At 43.7% G+C, this 18,935-nt stretch overlaps 1 protein-coding gene across 1 annotated transcript in view; it reads left to right on the top strand.

Moving 5' to 3' along the window:
* Positions 1–998: 998 nt before the first annotated feature.
* STON1 (stonin 1) overlaps positions 999–18,935 on the top strand; it is an 85,182-nt gene continuing 67,245 nt past the window's right edge. Inside the window, exon 1 of the mRNA XM_066595522.1 lies at positions 999–1,413. The gene's annotated coding sequence lies outside the window, so the exon portion shown is untranslated. The remainder of the gene's footprint in view (positions 1,414–18,935) is intronic.

The raw sequence follows: 18,935 nt of genomic DNA, 5'->3' as shown, positions 1-18,935 counted from the left end.
GATTTAAAAAAAATAAATAAAAAAAAAAAAATCGCACATCGCAGAAAGCTAGAGCACGCCGCGATTTTTTATTTTTTAGAATTATGAAACCAATGATTTTTAATGGTTTTCTGCAGATTTGCGATGTTTTCACTCATGCAATATTGCGCCAAAAAAATTGAAATATCGTGCCATATCCTAACTTTCTGCGTTTCGCTTTTTTAGTATTTAAATCTCCCATGTTTCCCTTTTATCGCATTGCAAAGCGCAAACTTGCAATTTCCGTACGATGCGATGTGTTTTTAACATTAAAAAGTCCTATTGACTTTTACGCTAAAAAAACGTGCGAGAAAATCGCAAGTGGCAGAGAAGATTTTTTTTTAAAAAAAGCAGCGCAGATACTCAAAAAGTACGCGAAAAAGATGTGATTTTGCCGTGATTTTCTCGCAGCAATATCGCGATCGCCAGTATGGGTCTCCTTCACACAAGCACATTTTTTGCACATGTAATGCGCAGTGCTAAGAGCCCATTGATTTACACTGAGCCATTCACACCTGCGTATCACGCACGTTAAAAGAAACGCAGCATGTCCTATTTGGGTGCGTAATACACACCATTATCATATTCTGGTCCATAAAATTCACAGAATTGTACATGTACCAGAAATGCAAGCTAGCCGCTATCCTCAGGACAGGTCGTCAATAGTTGATCAGCTAGGGTCCACCACTTGCAATCCCAGTTGTTCCTGCGCCCGCTGTCAGTGTCATGATAAATCAGGGTCAAAGTGGAAGCTGCTGCTCCGACCCCTGTGTAGTGGCCAGCACTTGTAATTGCAGGCACAACTCTTCAATGTGGATTAACTACGGGATTGCTGATCCGTCCTGAGGATGCGCCATCAATAGTGTTTCTGCCTGGAAAACCCCTTAATCCTAAAATTTCCAATGAATAAAGTGGAATTCCAGAGCCGGAGTCTGGCCAGTCCTCGGCATCCACTGGAATCGCTGCAGTCTGGAAATGACAGTGTTAAATATGAAAGCTCCATCGGACTGTGAGAACTTGTAGTCAGGGAGGAGTCCTCATTAGATGTCCTATTAACTCCTTCCTTCCCAGAGCACACAGCTTAGCGAGAGCATGAGGCCAGGCCTGGAGCAGCAGACACACAAGAGCTGACATCACAAGGCTCCTGGAAAGTCTCCGCTTCCTGCACAGACTTCTCCAGACTGCAAAGTTTTTTTTTTTTCCTTTCTCTTGTTTTTTGCAGAATTGAACTTCCTCTGTCAGATGCAGCCTCCCCCCTCCACCGCACAGGCAGCAGCATCACCCCATCCCCAGGCTCACAGCACCCCACAGCTACTGATGGACTAATCATCCCTCATCCGGATCATCATCATCATCATCCCAGCCCGCTTCCTGCTCATCCAGATCCTCCGCCAAGTGAGTCCCATGTAAATCATCAACATGCATGTAGCAGAGCTGAGTCTGTCTAGTTATTTGGCGCAACGGTTTGTGATATCATGATGTGTCATCAGTGCTTTTACATAGGACTGCAGGTATTCTATTACTCAGTGCGCAGAATCTGTAGTAATGAAAGGGTAACTAAACTTTTTAGAGACTTCGGACGTGTCAGAAGTTTTGATCAATGGGGGTTCCAAGCGCCAATCACTGAAACGCAATGTTTATTTGAGCAGTGTGCCCATTTGGCTGCTTCTGTCACTGTTTGGCGCAGTGCACAGGACCCGTAGAAAGTCCGTACGTCGCTCGCAATGACAGATAACAGGCGTAACACTCTGAATGACAAAGTATTAGGCTAAAAAAAGACTTATATCCGTCTAGTTCACCCTACTCCCCCACTCCCCTCAATGTTGAGTGCTTCTGCCCATTTTTTTTTTTTTCCAGTGATCGGTGGGGGTCTCGGCACGCAAACCCCCACTGATTAAAAACTTCTGACGTGTCGAAAGGTGTTTTTTAAAAGTTAGATATACTTGAAGCATTGCTGTATCTGAAGTCAGTTGGTTGTCTGGTAAAAGTCCTCCTTATATGACCTTGTGTCGTTTACGTAGGACTGCAGGTAAATGTATCTTAACTCCTCACAATGTTTTAACAAAGTGATGTCGCACATCTGTAGTTCTGAACGACAAATGCGGCAGAGCTGCATCTGTCATCAAAGTTGGTTTGGAGATCCCCATTTTACATAGGACTTCCTCCTACATTGTCTAATGGTATAAATGATACATAGAATGCTTATGCACAATATAAGACTAGTCCTAAATATTATTATTTTTTTTTTTTTGGTAACCTGGAGAAAATACGGTATATTAAAAGTTTCAACTGGTGGGTGGTAGATTAATCAATTTACTGCCCAGTGGCAGTAACGAGTAAGCGGTAAATTAATGTACAGGAACGTAGGGGGAGGTAAATTAAAGTATACTAGTAGTAATAATAATGTTAATAAAAACATATCTAGCTCTGAGTACCAAGTCCAAATTCACTAGTGGCGGAGACCAAGCAATGTTTTTCAATCAAGGACAATCTAGTACGGTTACTCAGATGTCCCTGGAAATGCTATCATTGAATGCTATATATATATATATGTGTGCTGCCCCCCACACACACTTTATCTGTTTGGACGTGCTGTACAGACAAACCGTCTGGGCGAAAGCGCAACCAAAGGAGAAAACTTTCTGCAAGCAAAGATCATTAGATCAGGTCTTAAGGACGGAGTTTAGTGCATCAGATATTAGAAATGAAGGGGATGATCTGTAATAACCAATGTGGCCACTATTATAGGACCCACTTTGATTAGCGCCCTAATTTTTCCACAGTCCTGAATGGCAAATCTGGATACTCGACTATCTCTGACATTCCCACTGAAACGGATGGAGTGGCAATGCAACCTTTGTTCGATTTATTCCTGGACAGACCAAACTCTAGTCTTTTGGATTGGTGGGGGTGGATATATTAGGCGGCAAGTGAAAAGCCAGTTCTTTAAAGTGACTCTCCGGTTTTGTCCTGGGATCGAAGGGGGGCAGTTTTATTACCTGTTGATGACCTTTTGATTTTTTTCTTTTTCTTCCATATCCTATTTCCAGATATCCAAGATGGTTGACTATTTTCAGACTACCCACAGTGCATTGGTAGTGTTAGACTGCTAATACACTATACCTGCTCTCTGATTGGACAGTACATGATCAACACTGGCCAATTACAAAGCAGTGCCACCATTTGCATTAGGTAGCTGGAAATTGGGGTTGCTATCTTGGAAGCTGAAAACAGGATCCCGAACTAGCGGATTGGAGGAGCGAAGGCTAGTCCATCTGGTCCGATCCCAAAGAAGAGTTGGTGAACAAGTTAATGCTGGCTATTCTAGAGAGATGTCGGAGCTCATCGGGCATTGCAGCACCTTCATATGGAGCTGTGTAGCTCCAGACTACTCGGAGTGGCCAGGCTGACCTCTGGTCTTGGTATTCATGTATATGTTACTATGACAGGTACTACCTACCTAAACTTTGTACAGATAACGATGGCAGCGGTATTGCTTAATGGCAGTGGCCTCTTTCAGCAGTATAATGCATCCTGATGCACTGCAAATCTTTTCAGGAATGGTTTGAGGAACATGACCAAGAGTTCAAGTTGTTGACTTGTCCTCCAAATTCTCCAGATCTCAATCTGATCAAGCATCTGTGGGATATGCTTAAAAAGCAAGACTGATCCATGAAGACCCTAGTAATTTACACAACTTAAATGATCTACTGCTGGTGTCTTGGTGACCAATACCAGAGAAGACCTTCAGAGGTTTTGTAAAGTCCATGCTTTGACGGATTAGAGCTGTTTTGGTGGCACATGGAGGATCTACACAATATTTGGTTTGTGATCTTAAAGCGACCCTCTGGTTTCTGGGCAAGATTCTGCTTTGGGAATAAAATGCGGAGGGGGTTCATTACCTCTAGTTGACTTTGTCAACTGGTTTTCCGGGCTCAAGGTCCCATTATTCATGTGGCTAAGAGGACTGCCACCATTCTTAAATAACCTAGTGGTTCATAGTGTACTGGTAGGGTAAGGACTATACCAGGTTATACCGGCTCTCTGATTGGCCTGCGCTGCTTACGTGATCGGTGGGAGCCAGTCACAAAGTAGTTCATAGTGTAATTTGAAAATGGGAGTAGCCTTCTTGACTGCCCAAAACCAGCATTGGAAAATGAATAACGCTGATGCAATGAACTTTAGGTAATGTATGAGGTTCGCTTTAATGTTCTGCCTGATCAGCATATGGTGTGTATATACTTATATATAGTGTTACAATATAATGTGATTCATGGCAATCAACTAAAGATCTTTATGATGTCACCACCGAAAAGGGACAGGGTAACATCGTACTCTACTACGGACAAGCAGAAGTAGTTACAGCTTCAGTTCAAGAAGCTTGAGGTTGATTATCCAGACCGGTAAATTATCGACAGCTAGTAGGTGGTAGGTAAATTACGACAGGATGTACGCCAACTGGTGGGTGGTAGATTAATCAATTTACTGCCCAGTGGCAGTAACCAGTAAGCGGTAAATTAATGTACAGGAACGTAGGGGGAGGTAAATTAAAGTATACTAGTAGTAATAATAATGTTAATAAAAACATAATGTCTAGCTCTGAGTACCAAGTCCAAATTTACTAGTGGCGGGGACCAAGCAATGTTTTTCAATTAAGTAAAATCTAGTAGGGTTCCTCAGATGTCCCTGGAAATGCTATCATTAAATGCTATATATATATATGTGTTGCCGAGCGCCCTGCATCCATATACCCATACCAAAGCAGATTGGCTTGTTGATGAGAACCCTTGGTACCCAGTGCAACAAATGTTTAAAATGCATTTGCATTACGACAGGTGCACTTTAACCCTTTCCAATCCACTGTCTGACGTCTTCCTACATTCTGATTGAAGCTTGTACAGCTCCAATGTCAGAAGACATCCGACGGGGTATTCTTACCGTCTACTGCCAGCCACTCCGCTGTCGGAGCCTCTCTGGCGCACACGCACTGGCTTTAGCCAGCAGATGGCACCGTTGTATAACAGCAAAAGGAGAAAGCCTTTCAGGAAACCCTGAATCCAAAATTGGATTGGAAAGGGTTAAGGAGTCAATACAAAAAAGTGCGATTATCCGTTCCAAACAGTGTATTGTTGTTTTTGTGAATTCCTCTCCTACTTCCACATTCATCGTGCTTTTGTAACTCCTCGTAAATGCTTTTTCTTTAACCTAAACTCTTAGCGCTCATCTTGTATCTAAAATGTCTTTTGAAGGACACAATAGCAACATTATGGGCTCAGAGTCATTCTTATCTAGGACTGTAACTGTGTTCTTTTTTTTTTTTTTGTGTGCCAGTGGGATAGATGATACATTTTTTATAGAGAAGGGAAGTAATTTTGTTCATAGGAAAGCGTTGATAGTCATTGCCATTATTACTGCTGCGCTGTTGTCAGGATGTCTTCACTTACTCTTTGCAATCGCTCAACAAGCCCTACTTACAATACAGGACAAGTCATTGCTACAGGAAGGCAGCTGTCTTCAATCCGAACAACTAAATGTTCTTCACATTTCCTGTCTGCGGAACGATACAAGCCGAATGTATGAACTACGCTCTTTATAAAGATTTTGCAGTCTGTACAAATCCTCATAGCGACAGGAGCTCCATATAGGATAAGCCTGGTCCATCATAGAACCAAAGGCTCTATTAAAATGGAGCCCCAGAGGTCCAATAGAACAAAGCCCCTTATTTAGAATTCACTTATGATTAGGATCTGTCTTGTAAGGGATGGTTCACAAATTTATTAGACCTTTATGAAAAGTGGATGTGCACATGTTCTTGGAGGGCAGACCCAAGGAACCCCCATTCGACTGGTGGAAGCCCCGGGGCAAAAAAATCTGCTGTTTTATAGTATATATTTTTGCAGTGGCTCACTGTATAGGTGTCGCACCACACCATCCTGCCTTTTCCAACACTTGGTGACCTCCTTCTGGTGGCTGCTGCTGTTTCCCAACTGGCGTTGCTTTGCTATGGGGCTGTTTTAGGCTTCCAACCCCATTAATAGGCAGTAGCACCATTTACCCCAGCCACCCACCAATGCCCTGGTGTCATGAGTTTTATAAGGGTCTCGTTTAGTGATGAGCGAGCATACTCGCTAAAGGCAATTGCTCGAACGAGCATTGCCCTTAGCGAGTACCTGCCCGCTCGAGAGAAAAGGTTCGGGTGCCAGCTGCGGGCAGGGAGCTGCGGGGGAGAGCGGGGAGGAACGGAGGGGAGATCTCTCTCCCCCGCTCCCCACTGCTGCCTGCCGCAACTCACCGCTCCCCCACGCCGGCACCCGAACATTTTCTCTCGAGCGGGCAGGTACTCGCTAAGGGCAATGCTCGCTCGAGCAATTGCCCTTAGCGAGTATGCTCGCTCATCTCTAGTCTCGTTTGCTCTGGACCCGAGCAGTAAGGTCCTTTTCGTTCCAGTTCTTTGCAAAGATGTGGTGTTCCAGGTTTGTTTCGCATAGATTCCAGATTTTCTATCTATTATATCAAGTTGTGAGCGTTTCCGACGCTCATATGAAATTGCGTATGGGCTGTGGATTGATCGCATTCATAGCCCTCTGAGGCCGTCCATGCGGAATCCGCGTTAAGATAGAGCACACTGCGACTTTTCTTCCACATGCGGAATATGCAACTCGTACCCGCAAATTTGAAAATAAATGCCTTTCTATGCCTGTGTTTTACTGTGGATCTTCCATGTGAATGGCGATTGTGGAATCCGCAAATATAATCCAATATAATCCGCAAATATAATCGTTTGAGGCCACCACCCCCTAAAATGGGATGTAAAATGTGCGGTATCCTTCACCTTGCATAGCACACCTATGGGGTGTCTGTGTGCAACTCTCCATTGGCAATCTGAATGCAGCCTTAGATGACTCTCTCTGGCTTGGGTCTACACCAAGCCCATTAGCAGCATAGTTGGTCCAACCTTGTTGCAATCGGAAAGTGCAGTCTTCTGTGGTTTCCTATGCAATTAATAAAAAGCTATGCCGGTGCATGTTAGCCCAACGGAGGCCAAATGGACACTCTTCCAGCCGCTCTTGGGTGAATAGTGTCAAAATGATGGTTATAGCTTAGGTGTCAAACAAAAAGGAAAAAATTGCTACATGAACCTAGTCTAAGTCCTCGGTGTTTAAGCCTCGATAAACACATTACATTCCTATTCCGTAACTATGCAGCGTCGTAGCCCCGGCCGTGTCTGGTCGCCCACCTGCACGCTGATCTGTAGTCTATGGTTTTTGCTTGTCTCATGAAATAAACGCACTGGACCTGACATGATGGGTTTGGATGGCGAGCCTTTACCACTCCTATAAAGAAAGGGTCCTCGGCTTTCTCTGACCTGACGTTGCATTAGATCGCTGTCCGCTGAATTATTCTTCAGCGCCTTTATTGGGACATGAGATCAGCAACAATCTGAGCGCTCCCCAGAGCGGACGCCGGGAAGGGAATTTTAAACAAATTAGTTTAATAAGTTTTTCTACATAAAATGTTATTTTCTATTCAGTTCTTTTTGTAGTTTTTCTATTTACCTTCTTAATTAAAATCTATCATGAGACGTTCCCTGGACAGATGCAAGCCATTCTTTCACAGTATGTGCAGCCACCAGTCCAATAATACGACAAAGTAAAATAATTAAAGGGATTGTATAGTTGTAAACTATTGATGACCTATTAACAGGATAGGCTATCAATAGTTTTTCAACATAGGTTTGCTGCCCAGGACCCTCGCTAATTAGCTATTTGACAGACCAGTGTGCTAGTGCTCTGAGCTGATTTTTGCTGGAAGCGGACAGCTCTATTCTCACTGAGGTGGACAGGCTTGGTATTACAAGCAAAGTTCCTATTGAAGTGAAGGGTAACTTTGCTTGTAATACCAAGTCATACCACTGTAGTGGGAGTGGAGTTGTCTACTTCCTGCATAAATTGGCACAGCTCATAAGCACATCTTCCCATGGAACAGCTGATCAGAGGGCAGGTTCAGTAAGCAGACCCCAGCGATCTACTATTGGTGCCATATCCTATGGATATGCCTTTGGCATTTGCTTTATGTCCTTTATGACCCTGACTGAGCTTCAAAGTCACTTTTTTCAGTTTAGCTATCCTATGCATAGGCCATCTATAATTCACAATTTAACAATCCCTTTAAGACTGGATTTCCTTTTGCTAGTGCCAGTTATAGTGGTCTCTTCTCTTCCTTTTTTGCTCTTGCCCTGTTATTACCTTCTCACTTCTTCATGTTGCACTTGGACTTGGATTCTTTGACTGCACTATTATTTTGCAAACACCCCTTCCTCCCTCTTTGCACCACATCTAGACGGCTGATCATCTTTGTTTCCAGATCTTGGCCATTTGGACTTCTTTAGCTAGTGTTCCAACCCTGGCTAGTTTTTGAATATAGCCTTGCTGAACTTTTTAACACTGCAATTGATTAAGGCTACCTATATATATCAGATGGTTGTTGGCCAACCACCCCATGCATATTCATGCTTGGCTTCTGAATGCAGAGAGAAGAGAAAATTGCTTTCGTAGTGGTTTATCTCCCAAAGTTGATGTCAAACAGCCTGATGCATATCTCCTCAGACATCTGCTGTACAGAGAGTATAGGAAGGCTACCATATAAATCAATAAAATAACTCGATTTGCCGAAACTAGCAGATTAAGCTGATCAACGTCTGTGTATGGGCAGCCTAAGGCTCTGTTCACATCTTCTTTGTAGGTGTTAAATAGCACTGATTAAATATATACAATTGCGTTAATTTATTATTTGCAGCAGGTGATACCATGGTCCTTCCATCCATCCAACACCATCATTGGCATATAGGAGATTTTGGAGTGCAGGAGATGGGTATATAACACTGATATCAGACCCTGAGGGCCTTGAGTGCGCATTATACCTATCAGAGGGTACAGAGAAAAAGGTTTTCTGGGTTCTGGAAATTTTGTCGTGAGGGCATACCGGAGTTGCAAGTATCTATAGAAACAAGTCCTTGAGACCTGCTAGCATTGTTGTAACTGCTCAAAGGATTCTAGTACTCCATTAATATATAAATGTTCTAACGTGGTAATTCTCAGGTTCACCCAGAACTGCTTATCTGGTAAATTCACAAGGTGTGGGAGCGCTCTATTATCCCACAGAGGGGTTTCTAAGGGGGATGGGTTGCATACTTGGCAAGTGATTTGCATGTCTGCCACACTCCAACCGCCAATTTATGGATAGGTAGCATCTTCTTGGCCAATAGCTCTGGCTTTTCCAGAACGACCCAGAGAGATATTTTGGATAGAAAAACCATTAGATGGTGTTCAGAATTTGGGAGGGGAGAGCCCGATAACCAGTGACAGATATAACTTACTTGTCCGGCCAATTAATACAGCTTAAAATCTTACATTACAGCCTATCTTTTGGGCGCTGTAATGTTTCCACGCGGAGCTTGGCTTTACCCCAGACAAAAGATACTACCAATGAGTTGGTCTTATTGAAAACTTTCTGTGGTATGATTGTGTCTGCATGCTCCAGACAGTATAAATACTTAGGAAAGACAATCCTTTTAATGAGATTTATTCTGCCAGCCACAGATAATGCCAGAGCACTCCAGGTCTTAAGTTTATACTGCAGGGATGTTAATTAGGGAGCAATATTCAGGTCAAAGCTCAGAGCGTGATCCTGGGAGATATCAATTCCGAGATATTTAAATTGGGAAATGACCTGTAGATTGTGGAATACCTCTACCATCTGCCAACCCTCAAGTCTCAGAGGCATAAAACCGACTTCTGCCAATTAATGCGTAAGCCTGAGAATCTCCCAAACTCCTCAATCGGAGAGATAGCCAGTGAGTGGCAAAGTGTTCCCAGGTTCTGACATGTATAGTATTAAATCGTCTGCGTACAAACCTATCCTATCCTCTCTAGATCTGATCCCAACCTCTCCTGTATGAGACATGTTGCCAAACCATTAGAGCCAAAGGCTCTATAGCTATAGGGAACAGGAGAGGGGAGAGTGGGCAGTCCTGATGGGTGCCTCTTTAGTGAAAAGGAGGTGGAGGCCAGGTTATTCACCATGACCATAGCTACCGGAGATCTGTACAAAATAGAGATCCACTTAGTAAATTAGTCTTCGGAGAAACTCTATGAAGTATGGCTATTCGACAGAGTCGAATGCCTTATCCGCTTCTAATGAAGCCAAGGCCCAGTCCGACCTCCAGCCCACCTGTGTGACCACCTGTGTCCTTCTAATATTGTCCGAGGTAGACATTCCAGGAATAAACCTGGCTTGGTCCGGATTTTTCTTTTTTTGTTTGATTTAGGTGGGAGGCCAATATCTTAGTGAAGATCTTATAATCGGTGTTTTTAATGAAGAGATGGGCCTATATGAACCACATTCCTCTGGGGCTTTATCAGGCTTCAAAATGAGTACTATGCTAGCCTCTGACATAGGCCAGGGTTTTTCAGGACTAATCGAATTGGCGAGTCATCCGATACTCCTCTAGGGAGGAATTCTATGGAGCTAATTTTCGGGGATAAGGAAGGGGATCCAAATATATAATCAATATAGATAAGAGCGTGGTTGTGGGCAGCATGGAAGGGGAAATGCATGCAACAAATCTAGCCACCCTGTCACCGAGATTGAGGCCAGTCGGGTCATGCACACGTCTCTCTTTGGGCATTTTCCCCAAATCTATCCAGGGACGCAATTCTCTCTGCAGTCAGCCTATCTGTCAGATAGGCTGAAAGCGGAGATCTATCTACCGGCTCCCGACGAGGGATACCGCAAAGCCCGTGGACAGGCAGCCTTACACTTTGATCATAGAAAAAAAAGATACTTCACTGTCAACACAGAGAGTTTGTTTTTACATAAATTTTAATTTTTCTATACTCTGTACCTTCTAAAGAAGGAATCCTGGAGCGACTGATCTAAGAAATTTGCCTTACTATTGTCATGTGTTGAGAATTCCCCCCCTCCCCCACTTCGCAGCTTTTGAGGCCCCTGAGCTGTCTGCTCTGTTTGCTGCACCTTGTTTGGCGATTCAATTCTTATGTTAAACAATATAGTCCTGCAATTTTAATTCTCGCCAAGTAGCCCAGAATTAACACATTTAGTGAATTCAGGCTCCTTTTTCTTTAAAAGTTGGATCTGTCGTTGTTTTGTTTCCCCCCCTTTTTTTTTTCTTTAACTCAAGTATTGTCTTTTCAAGCTTCATTCCAGTCTTTTGTACAGCTGAAGATTTTTTTCCAACCTCCCTTCATGGGAAAGTATGTTCTCACTTGACGTGTTCTACCTCTTCTTGCCAGTACTGGCAATGAAAAAGAAACTAAGACTTTCTGCACACATGGTCTTTTTTGGTGGTGCCAAATAGAAAAAAAACTGGAACACATAGTGCGCAAAAAGTTGCAGTAAATAATAAAAATAGTGAAAAAATGTTTGCTTAAAAACTAAAACCATTGGGGGCAATGTACAGAGGAACTTGCACCAGTTTTCTGGCGTGCAAAATGTGTTAATAATCACAAATCTTGACACCTGCCTTTTTAGTGACACTTTTTTTGCCATAGGGGCATGGCCTTCCATGGCCCAACTGATTTGCCCATATTTTGTGTCAGGAAATTCTGGCACAAATCTGTTACCTATGAACTATTTAATTTACTGATGCCTCAGGGCAATACTGGTAGTTGAAGTTGCTGTTTACTCTTCACAGAGTGCATTGCCATGTGCTGAAGGGCACCGCTAGTGTCCACATGGCCTCCACAGATGAGACAAACAAAAACCTGTGGCTTTACCAGGAAGTATACTCCTGCTATTGAGCGCATGATGGTATATCCTAAGGGTGCATTCAGATGAGCGTGTGCTGGTGCTTACATAGGTGCGCACAAAACCGACGCTTCCACGTGCGTGCGCAAACATGTGTGAATGCAGGTCCGTGCAGCATTGCTTTCTATGGGGCTGCGGCTGCTGTCGGCAGCCCCATTAAAAGCAATGGTCTGCCAGCAACCCCTGCAGAGATTTTTCAGGGAAGGGCTTTAAATATATGCCCTTACCTGAAAACCCTTACTTGAAAATCATTCCTATCTCATGTAAAAAAATTAAAAAAAATAAAAAAAATATGTATACTGACCTCTCCGCCAATGCCGGGGCACAGGCGCGTCTAGCTGCTTGAGTCTCGTCACTGTAATGAAGTTCTTTCAGCAGGCGGGGATTTAAGATACCTGCCTGCTGAAACAGCTGCGACTGATTGGCTGAGCACTCAGCCATTCATTGAATGACAGCTGAGCGCTGCCTGTGATTGGTCACAGCGCTAAGCCAATCACAGGCAGTGCTCGGCCATTCATTAAATTCATTGCCCTTATATTTAAAGCCCTTCCCCGAAAATTACTGCGGGGTGCCAGCGGCCCCATTGAAATCAATTGGAGAGCTTTGCGATCCTCTGCCACAGCTGTGGCAGGGGATTCTTTACTCCCCGTAAGGAGTCCCCTTGGCACTGAACACTGTGACAATGCTATCACAGTGTTCAGTGATGAGGGGACTCCCCGCAGGGAATATTGACATGCAGCACGGACCAATGCGGTGCACACATGTCTTGTCTTTTACAGGTACGTGCGTTTGTACGCCTGTAAAACACGGACATGTGAACACGTCATAGGTACCCAATGGTTCTAATAGACGCATGGTTATGTGCGCATGTATGTACGCACATAAACACGCTCATGTTTAGAAAGGGGTAGTGCCAAGATGTTCAACCCCTTTGAGAATGTGGGGCTTGGAGAAACGTTGATCATCCAAAATCCTGTTCTTTGCATCCTTCCGGAAAAGGCAATTTTTTTTCTGGGGAAAGCCATGACCAACCTCACATTCCCCCTGCAGGAGCTGTCCTGTAATAGGACAGTAGAAGTTCTTCCAGGATGGGAGTCTCTTGTTGAGTGGTTCTGCATTATGGGACATAGACATGGTCCTGAGTGATTGATCCTACTCTACGGTGATCAAATACCATCTTCATAGAATCCTGGTATACTAGAGTTGGAGGGGACCTCCAGGGGCATCAGGTCCAACTCCCTGCTCAGTGCAGGATTCACTAAATCATCCAAGACAGATATTTGTCCAGCTTTTGTTTGAACATTCCATTGAAGGAGAACTCACCACCTCTCGCAGTAACCTGTTCCACTCATTGATCACCCTCACTGTCTAATATCTAATTTCAGTTTCATCCCATTGTTTCTAGTCTATCCTTGTGCAAATGAGAATAGGGCTGATCCCTCTGCACTGTGACAGCTCTTCAGATATTTGTAGACAGCTAAGTCTCCTATCAGCCTTCTTTTTTGCAAGCTAAACATTCCCAGATCCTTTAACCATTCTTCATAGGACATGATTTGCAGACCGCTCACCATCTTGGTAACTCTTCTCTGAACTTGCTCCAGTTTGTCTGTCTTTTTTTAAAGTGGGGTGCCCAGAACTGGCCACAGTATTCCAGATGAGGTCTGACTAAGGAAGAGTAGAGGGGTATAATTACCTCACGTGATAGACTCTATGCTTCTCTTAATACATCCCAGAGTTGTGTTTGCCTTTTTGGCTGCTGCATCACAATGTTGGCTTATGTTCAGTCAATGATCTATTAGTATATCTTGAACCACAACAACCCCTCTAAGAAATATTACAAACTTTGATCCGATTAAATAACTTTGCATGCAAATTCACATTTCTGTTTTTATCATCTACAAGGACAAAATATATCCATGATACCTGCTAATAAATATGCCCATAACAGCTGGCAGTCATGGACATTGTGACTAGTACGCTTTGTTGGCATGTGGTATTAGGAATCTATTCTGCACCAGTCTATTATGAACCACTCTGATGTCACTGGAAATTGAGCTTATCATAGAGTAATAATGAGAAAATGCACCATTATGATCTTGGCAGGAGCTACCAGCTATTTTGTAGAGGAGCGATAGATGGCATAATACTCTAGATTGTAATGTCGCATCATCTTCATTATCTTCTTGGAACCTTTTTTTTTTTTTGAAACCTAAATATAGTTTAGATTTTGAAAATGAGGGACTTCCTGCCAGTTTGTGGAGTTGTAAGGAGCGGTGGAGCTCCTCATGAAGATCTCGGTTGGTTTTATGGCTCTTTCAAGCTGTGATATGTTCTACAGTTTTTTGTTTTTTTTTTGCAGGTGTTGTACAAGATCAAGTATTTTACTGTGTGTATTTCTTGCTACTATGCCTTACAAATGACAGTAGTAAATATTATATCATAGGGTGAATTGTTTGCCCGCTGTGTCAGATTATGGAGACCAAAGGCCTGGGGCTGTTCAACCTACTTGGAGGGGGACTTCGCACAACGTATCATTCCCTGTAAAGGATTTTGTTATATGGATCTGCATCAGATTTCAACCTTTCAGTTGCAGAGGTGATGTCTACTGCAGATCTGTATCAAAATGAACACTGAAAAGCAGTCCTATAAAAAGAAAAAAAACAATATTCCCCTTTATACAGTAACCATTTAGCAGTAGATACCAGCTCTACATGAATGCTCTGCAGACCATGTAAACTCATTACTTTACTGTTACATCTAGTGATCACAAGTGGCTTTCCCTTTTCATCTCCATCCAGCCCAGAACACAATGATGTCTTCTCCTGGTCACAACTTGTCTCTACAGAATTTGACACACAGATCTCGATCTTTATTTTTTTTTTTCCCGGCCAGCTGGCTTCATTTTTCAGACTTCTACACAATCTCCCTATTCATAGTGCCCAGGGCAGTAATAGTATTCCTCATTTTGTGTTCCCTGTAAACCCCTTTCAGTGCCCCCCCCCCCCAGCAGTAAATGTGCCCCCAATCAGTAATAATGTCTTATTTATTCTCCCCACTTAGTAGTAATGCCCCTCATGGCGCTGTTTACTACTAATTGGGCCATGATAGGCATTACTACTAATGTCCCATTAAATAATTATTCCCCCCTTTCCTTTTATGTCTTAGTTTCAGTAATACCCTTTTGTACCAATTAAAATTAACAGCTACACACCCCTGCATTGATACCCCTGCTGGCTTCCAGGTAACATGAATGTAGATGATGTAGGAGATGGTGGCAATTTCCCAAGAACCACAATCTCTTGACGTGAGGCACCTACAAGGATACCCATTATTATATTGAGGGCAGGCTTGCCATACTTATCTTTTTTGTTCAGTTAAAATATAAGGGACAGTCTACTATATTTGTGTAGAAATATATCTATTCTCCTGGAAAAACACATTTTACATCAATATAGCAGCACTCATTAAAAAGAAGGACCAATAAAATTATTCTCAAATGCAATGTATTAAATGGGGGGGCGGGGGGGGGGGGTGGAGGGGAGAGAGAGAGATATCATTCAAAAGAATGGGGTTCATATTTGTGCGTCTTGCAACACACAAATCTTTACACACCTGTGTGAAGACAGCCTAAGGATGTGTTGGGGGTGGTGGGGTGTAAATTAGGTAGTAGAATACAATGTAAACTACAAAGTTACAAAATGGTCAACTGTTTGTTTATTTTAAATAAGGAATTGAAGGAAAACAGTATTATGCAGTTTAGGAAACCGTTTTAGTAAACAATTGCACTACAATATGAGCCTGAGGCCTCTTTCACATGAACATATATCGGCCGCTGTTTTCACGGCCGGCCGATATACACTACGATCTGATGCAATGGATTCCGATGCATCAGATCACATGGCCATATTCCCATGGCGTGAAAGCACCCGACCGGGCCAATATAGCACTGAGCGCTTTAACGCCAGCACACAAAGATAGTCCTGGAACTATCTTTCAGGCCAAAATATGCTGGCCGCTGCATGGGCTCCTATGTAAGCCAATGACAGCGTCCGGAGAAGGGAGGTGGGAGGGAGTTTAGCAGCGTGACTGCTAAACCCCCTCCCTCTTCTCTCCTTCCCTCCGGCTGTTTGCAATGGGAGGGGGCAGTGCTAAGCTCCGCCCCTCCCATTGCTGGCTGCAGACAAGAGGCGGGGAGGAAGCTTAACTCCGTCCCGCCCCCTCCCATTGCACACAGCAGGACGAGAGGAGAGGAAATGAGCCGGGGAGGGAGGGGAGGTCCAACGACATTGCAGGCTCAGCGTGTATGTGAAGAGGCCCATGCCATCTGAACGGGCGCACAAACGTTAGATTTGTGCGCCCGTTCACACGTCTTTATGGCACCGGCAGGCGCACGTAAAAACGCCTACGGCCGTGTGATAGTGCTCTGACTTTTACTAATTAGAACCGATAACTGCAAGTATGTGCATTGAAAGAAGTAACAATATTTCACGCCACATTTCGGGGAATTACAAGATTAATGCCAAACTTCACCACAGTCTACTAGGGTCGTAAATCAGAGCTTAAAGCTCAGAGTTCATAGATGGCAGAATTTTCTCTACAGTGGAATCTTAACAAAGTTCACAAACACTTTCATACTAATGTCCAACTGTAGCAGCTTGAAGAATCACTTTACCCTAACAGCAGGCCTGCTCAGTTTCTACAAAATGTAAGTGTGCACACTGTCTGGTGTTTTATGAGGCCAGCCTCACTTACAGCTCAAGAAAAGTAAACTCTACAATGTCCCTCCAATGCTGCTTTGTTCTTCGATCCCATGGAATAATCGGTCCTCTTGTTTTTCCAATGTGCCAGATAGTCTAATTCCTGTAGAATTTACTGCTTCGCCTGGAAGAAGTCTCTCCAAAAGGGCTTCATCAGCCAGACTCCTCAGTGTCTCATCAGTCAGCCCACAGCCAGAAGCCTGCACTCTTCCTTGCAGGCTTATTCTGTCTCTCTTTTGTAGTACTCGGCATAACCTTGCACTTTGCTGCATTATAGGGTCCCCAAGTCCCTCCGATACTGGCTATTCCACATTGTCCCTGTGCTTACTGCTTTTCGGCAGTCTTTGTTCCTTCTTCCAGAGGTAGCAGACCCTTCTCTATTTGCCGGGAAGCAGCCAATCGCTATAGGTCCTTCTAGGCATACTGTGACAATTTGAGCATATCTCTGCCCATCACCATGATAACCAATTAACCATTATGGGGAAGCACCTTACAGATGCAATAGGAGTTGTCGTCTTAGCCAGAGCAGAGATATCCCCCAAGTGTAGTACACCAACTGCCATCGAAAAGAAGAATTACATGGCTCTCCTATAACAGTGGTGTCTCTTTAAAACATTATTTGGGTGTATTTCACAAATATAGAGGCTGGCCAAACCTGACAAATCTTGCAAGGAACTATATTTGATGCACAAGAACACACATTCCTTGGCAGGCTACTGAATGCAAACAGTCTTGGCTTCCCATACACTTAAACCATGAATGACTAAAACTCGCAGCTTGAAGATGCTCTAGGTGAATTTAGGACCCAGACGTTTTTAGGAGACAATGGGGATTAGTTATGAATGTGGAAATATGCAAACCTGCTGTGTGGAAGCCAATTCTTCATATTTAATGATGAAATAGACCTATTTTTTGCATGGCTGAATATGTTACACAGACAAGTGAACCAATTAGCATGACTAAATGTTGCTGAGTAGTTGTCAATCAAACAAGTATCTGCATAATGGACATCATGTGGATAATATATTTACTATGGAAAGGAACTGAAATATTAGTAAAGATGCAGAAAAGAGATTACGTTATGCAGGGTTGAGTAGATAGGATTGCAGGTTTTTGTAAATCCTTCTATACGTATCCATACTGGCCCTCGCTCTGCTATTGTGAATGCAGATGTACTGAGCAGAATCTTGCACTTGTCTGAATTGGATGTAAATGTTATATACTTAAAGGATGAATATACATGCAAGGGACAAGTGTGGATAACTTCACATAGTATATAAGGAAACCAAAAACTAGGGGAATGGGGAATCTGACCCTAACCTACAAATACATAGAGACCCTACCTAAAAGCGGAGCACTCGCCCTGATGTGGGCAACCCTATGTCAGGAACTTGGGGCGAGTTTGGCTTTCCCTACTTGGTAATGAGGAATGTGCCTACAGTTAGATGTTACATCTTATCACCGTACATTTAGGGGTTCATGTAGTTGTGTTACAACCCAGAAAAAGTTGATAGTCAAACAGACTTATCTGAACTTCGATGTAGGACTAGACCACAAGCTGCAGACTTGACCAGAACACCTTCAGACAAAGTATAATCTGCATCCTCTTGGAGGTAGCTCCAAAATAAATGTGTACAAACTAAGGCTGGATTCACACGAACGTATATCTGCTCGGTTTTCACGCCGAGCCGCTATACGTCGTCCTCCTCTGCAGGAAGGGGAAGATGGAAGAGCCAGGGGGAGGAACTGAGCTCCCTCCCCCTCTCTGCCTCCTCTCCGCCCCTCTGCACTATTTGCAATGAAAGGAGGCGGGACTGGGGGATGAGGCTAAGTTCCGAGAATTGGCCCGCCCCCGTCCCGCCTGTCCCCATTGCAAATAGTGCAGAAGGGGTGGAGAGGAGGCAGAGAGGGGGCGGGAGCTCAGAGCACTGCTCCTGGCTCTTCCAGCCTCCCCCCCACAGAGAGAGACGACGTATATCGGCTCGGCGTGAAAACCCAGCCGATGTACGTTCGTGTGAATCCAGCCTAAGGCTGATTTGCCGGCTTGGATACAAACCTCCTGGCTGACCAATCAATCCAAACACTGACAGAGAAGTGGCTCCATCAGCGTCCACTGCTGGAATGAAACTGAGTTTGCGCCGGTGGGAGGATCACGTGGGCTGGGTTGATGTCGTGATGTCACTGCAGTCCCAATCCTCCATCACTGCTGCTGAGCCGCAGCACCTAGATATTGCAGTATGCTGTGTTTATCTATAATTAGGTTAAAAAGAGTCGTAATTTTAAGTCCAACCTATAATACTGCAGTATTGATCTGGAGGAAGACAAAAACCCCTA

The sequence above is a fragment of the Eleutherodactylus coqui genome, chromosome 3 (genome assembly GCF_035609145.1).
Source record: "Eleutherodactylus coqui strain aEleCoq1 chromosome 3, aEleCoq1.hap1, whole genome shotgun sequence".
Lineage (NCBI taxonomy): Eukaryota > Metazoa > Chordata > Amphibia > Anura > Eleutherodactylidae > Eleutherodactylus > Eleutherodactylus coqui.
This window is presented reverse-complemented; position numbering and strand designations above follow the sequence as displayed.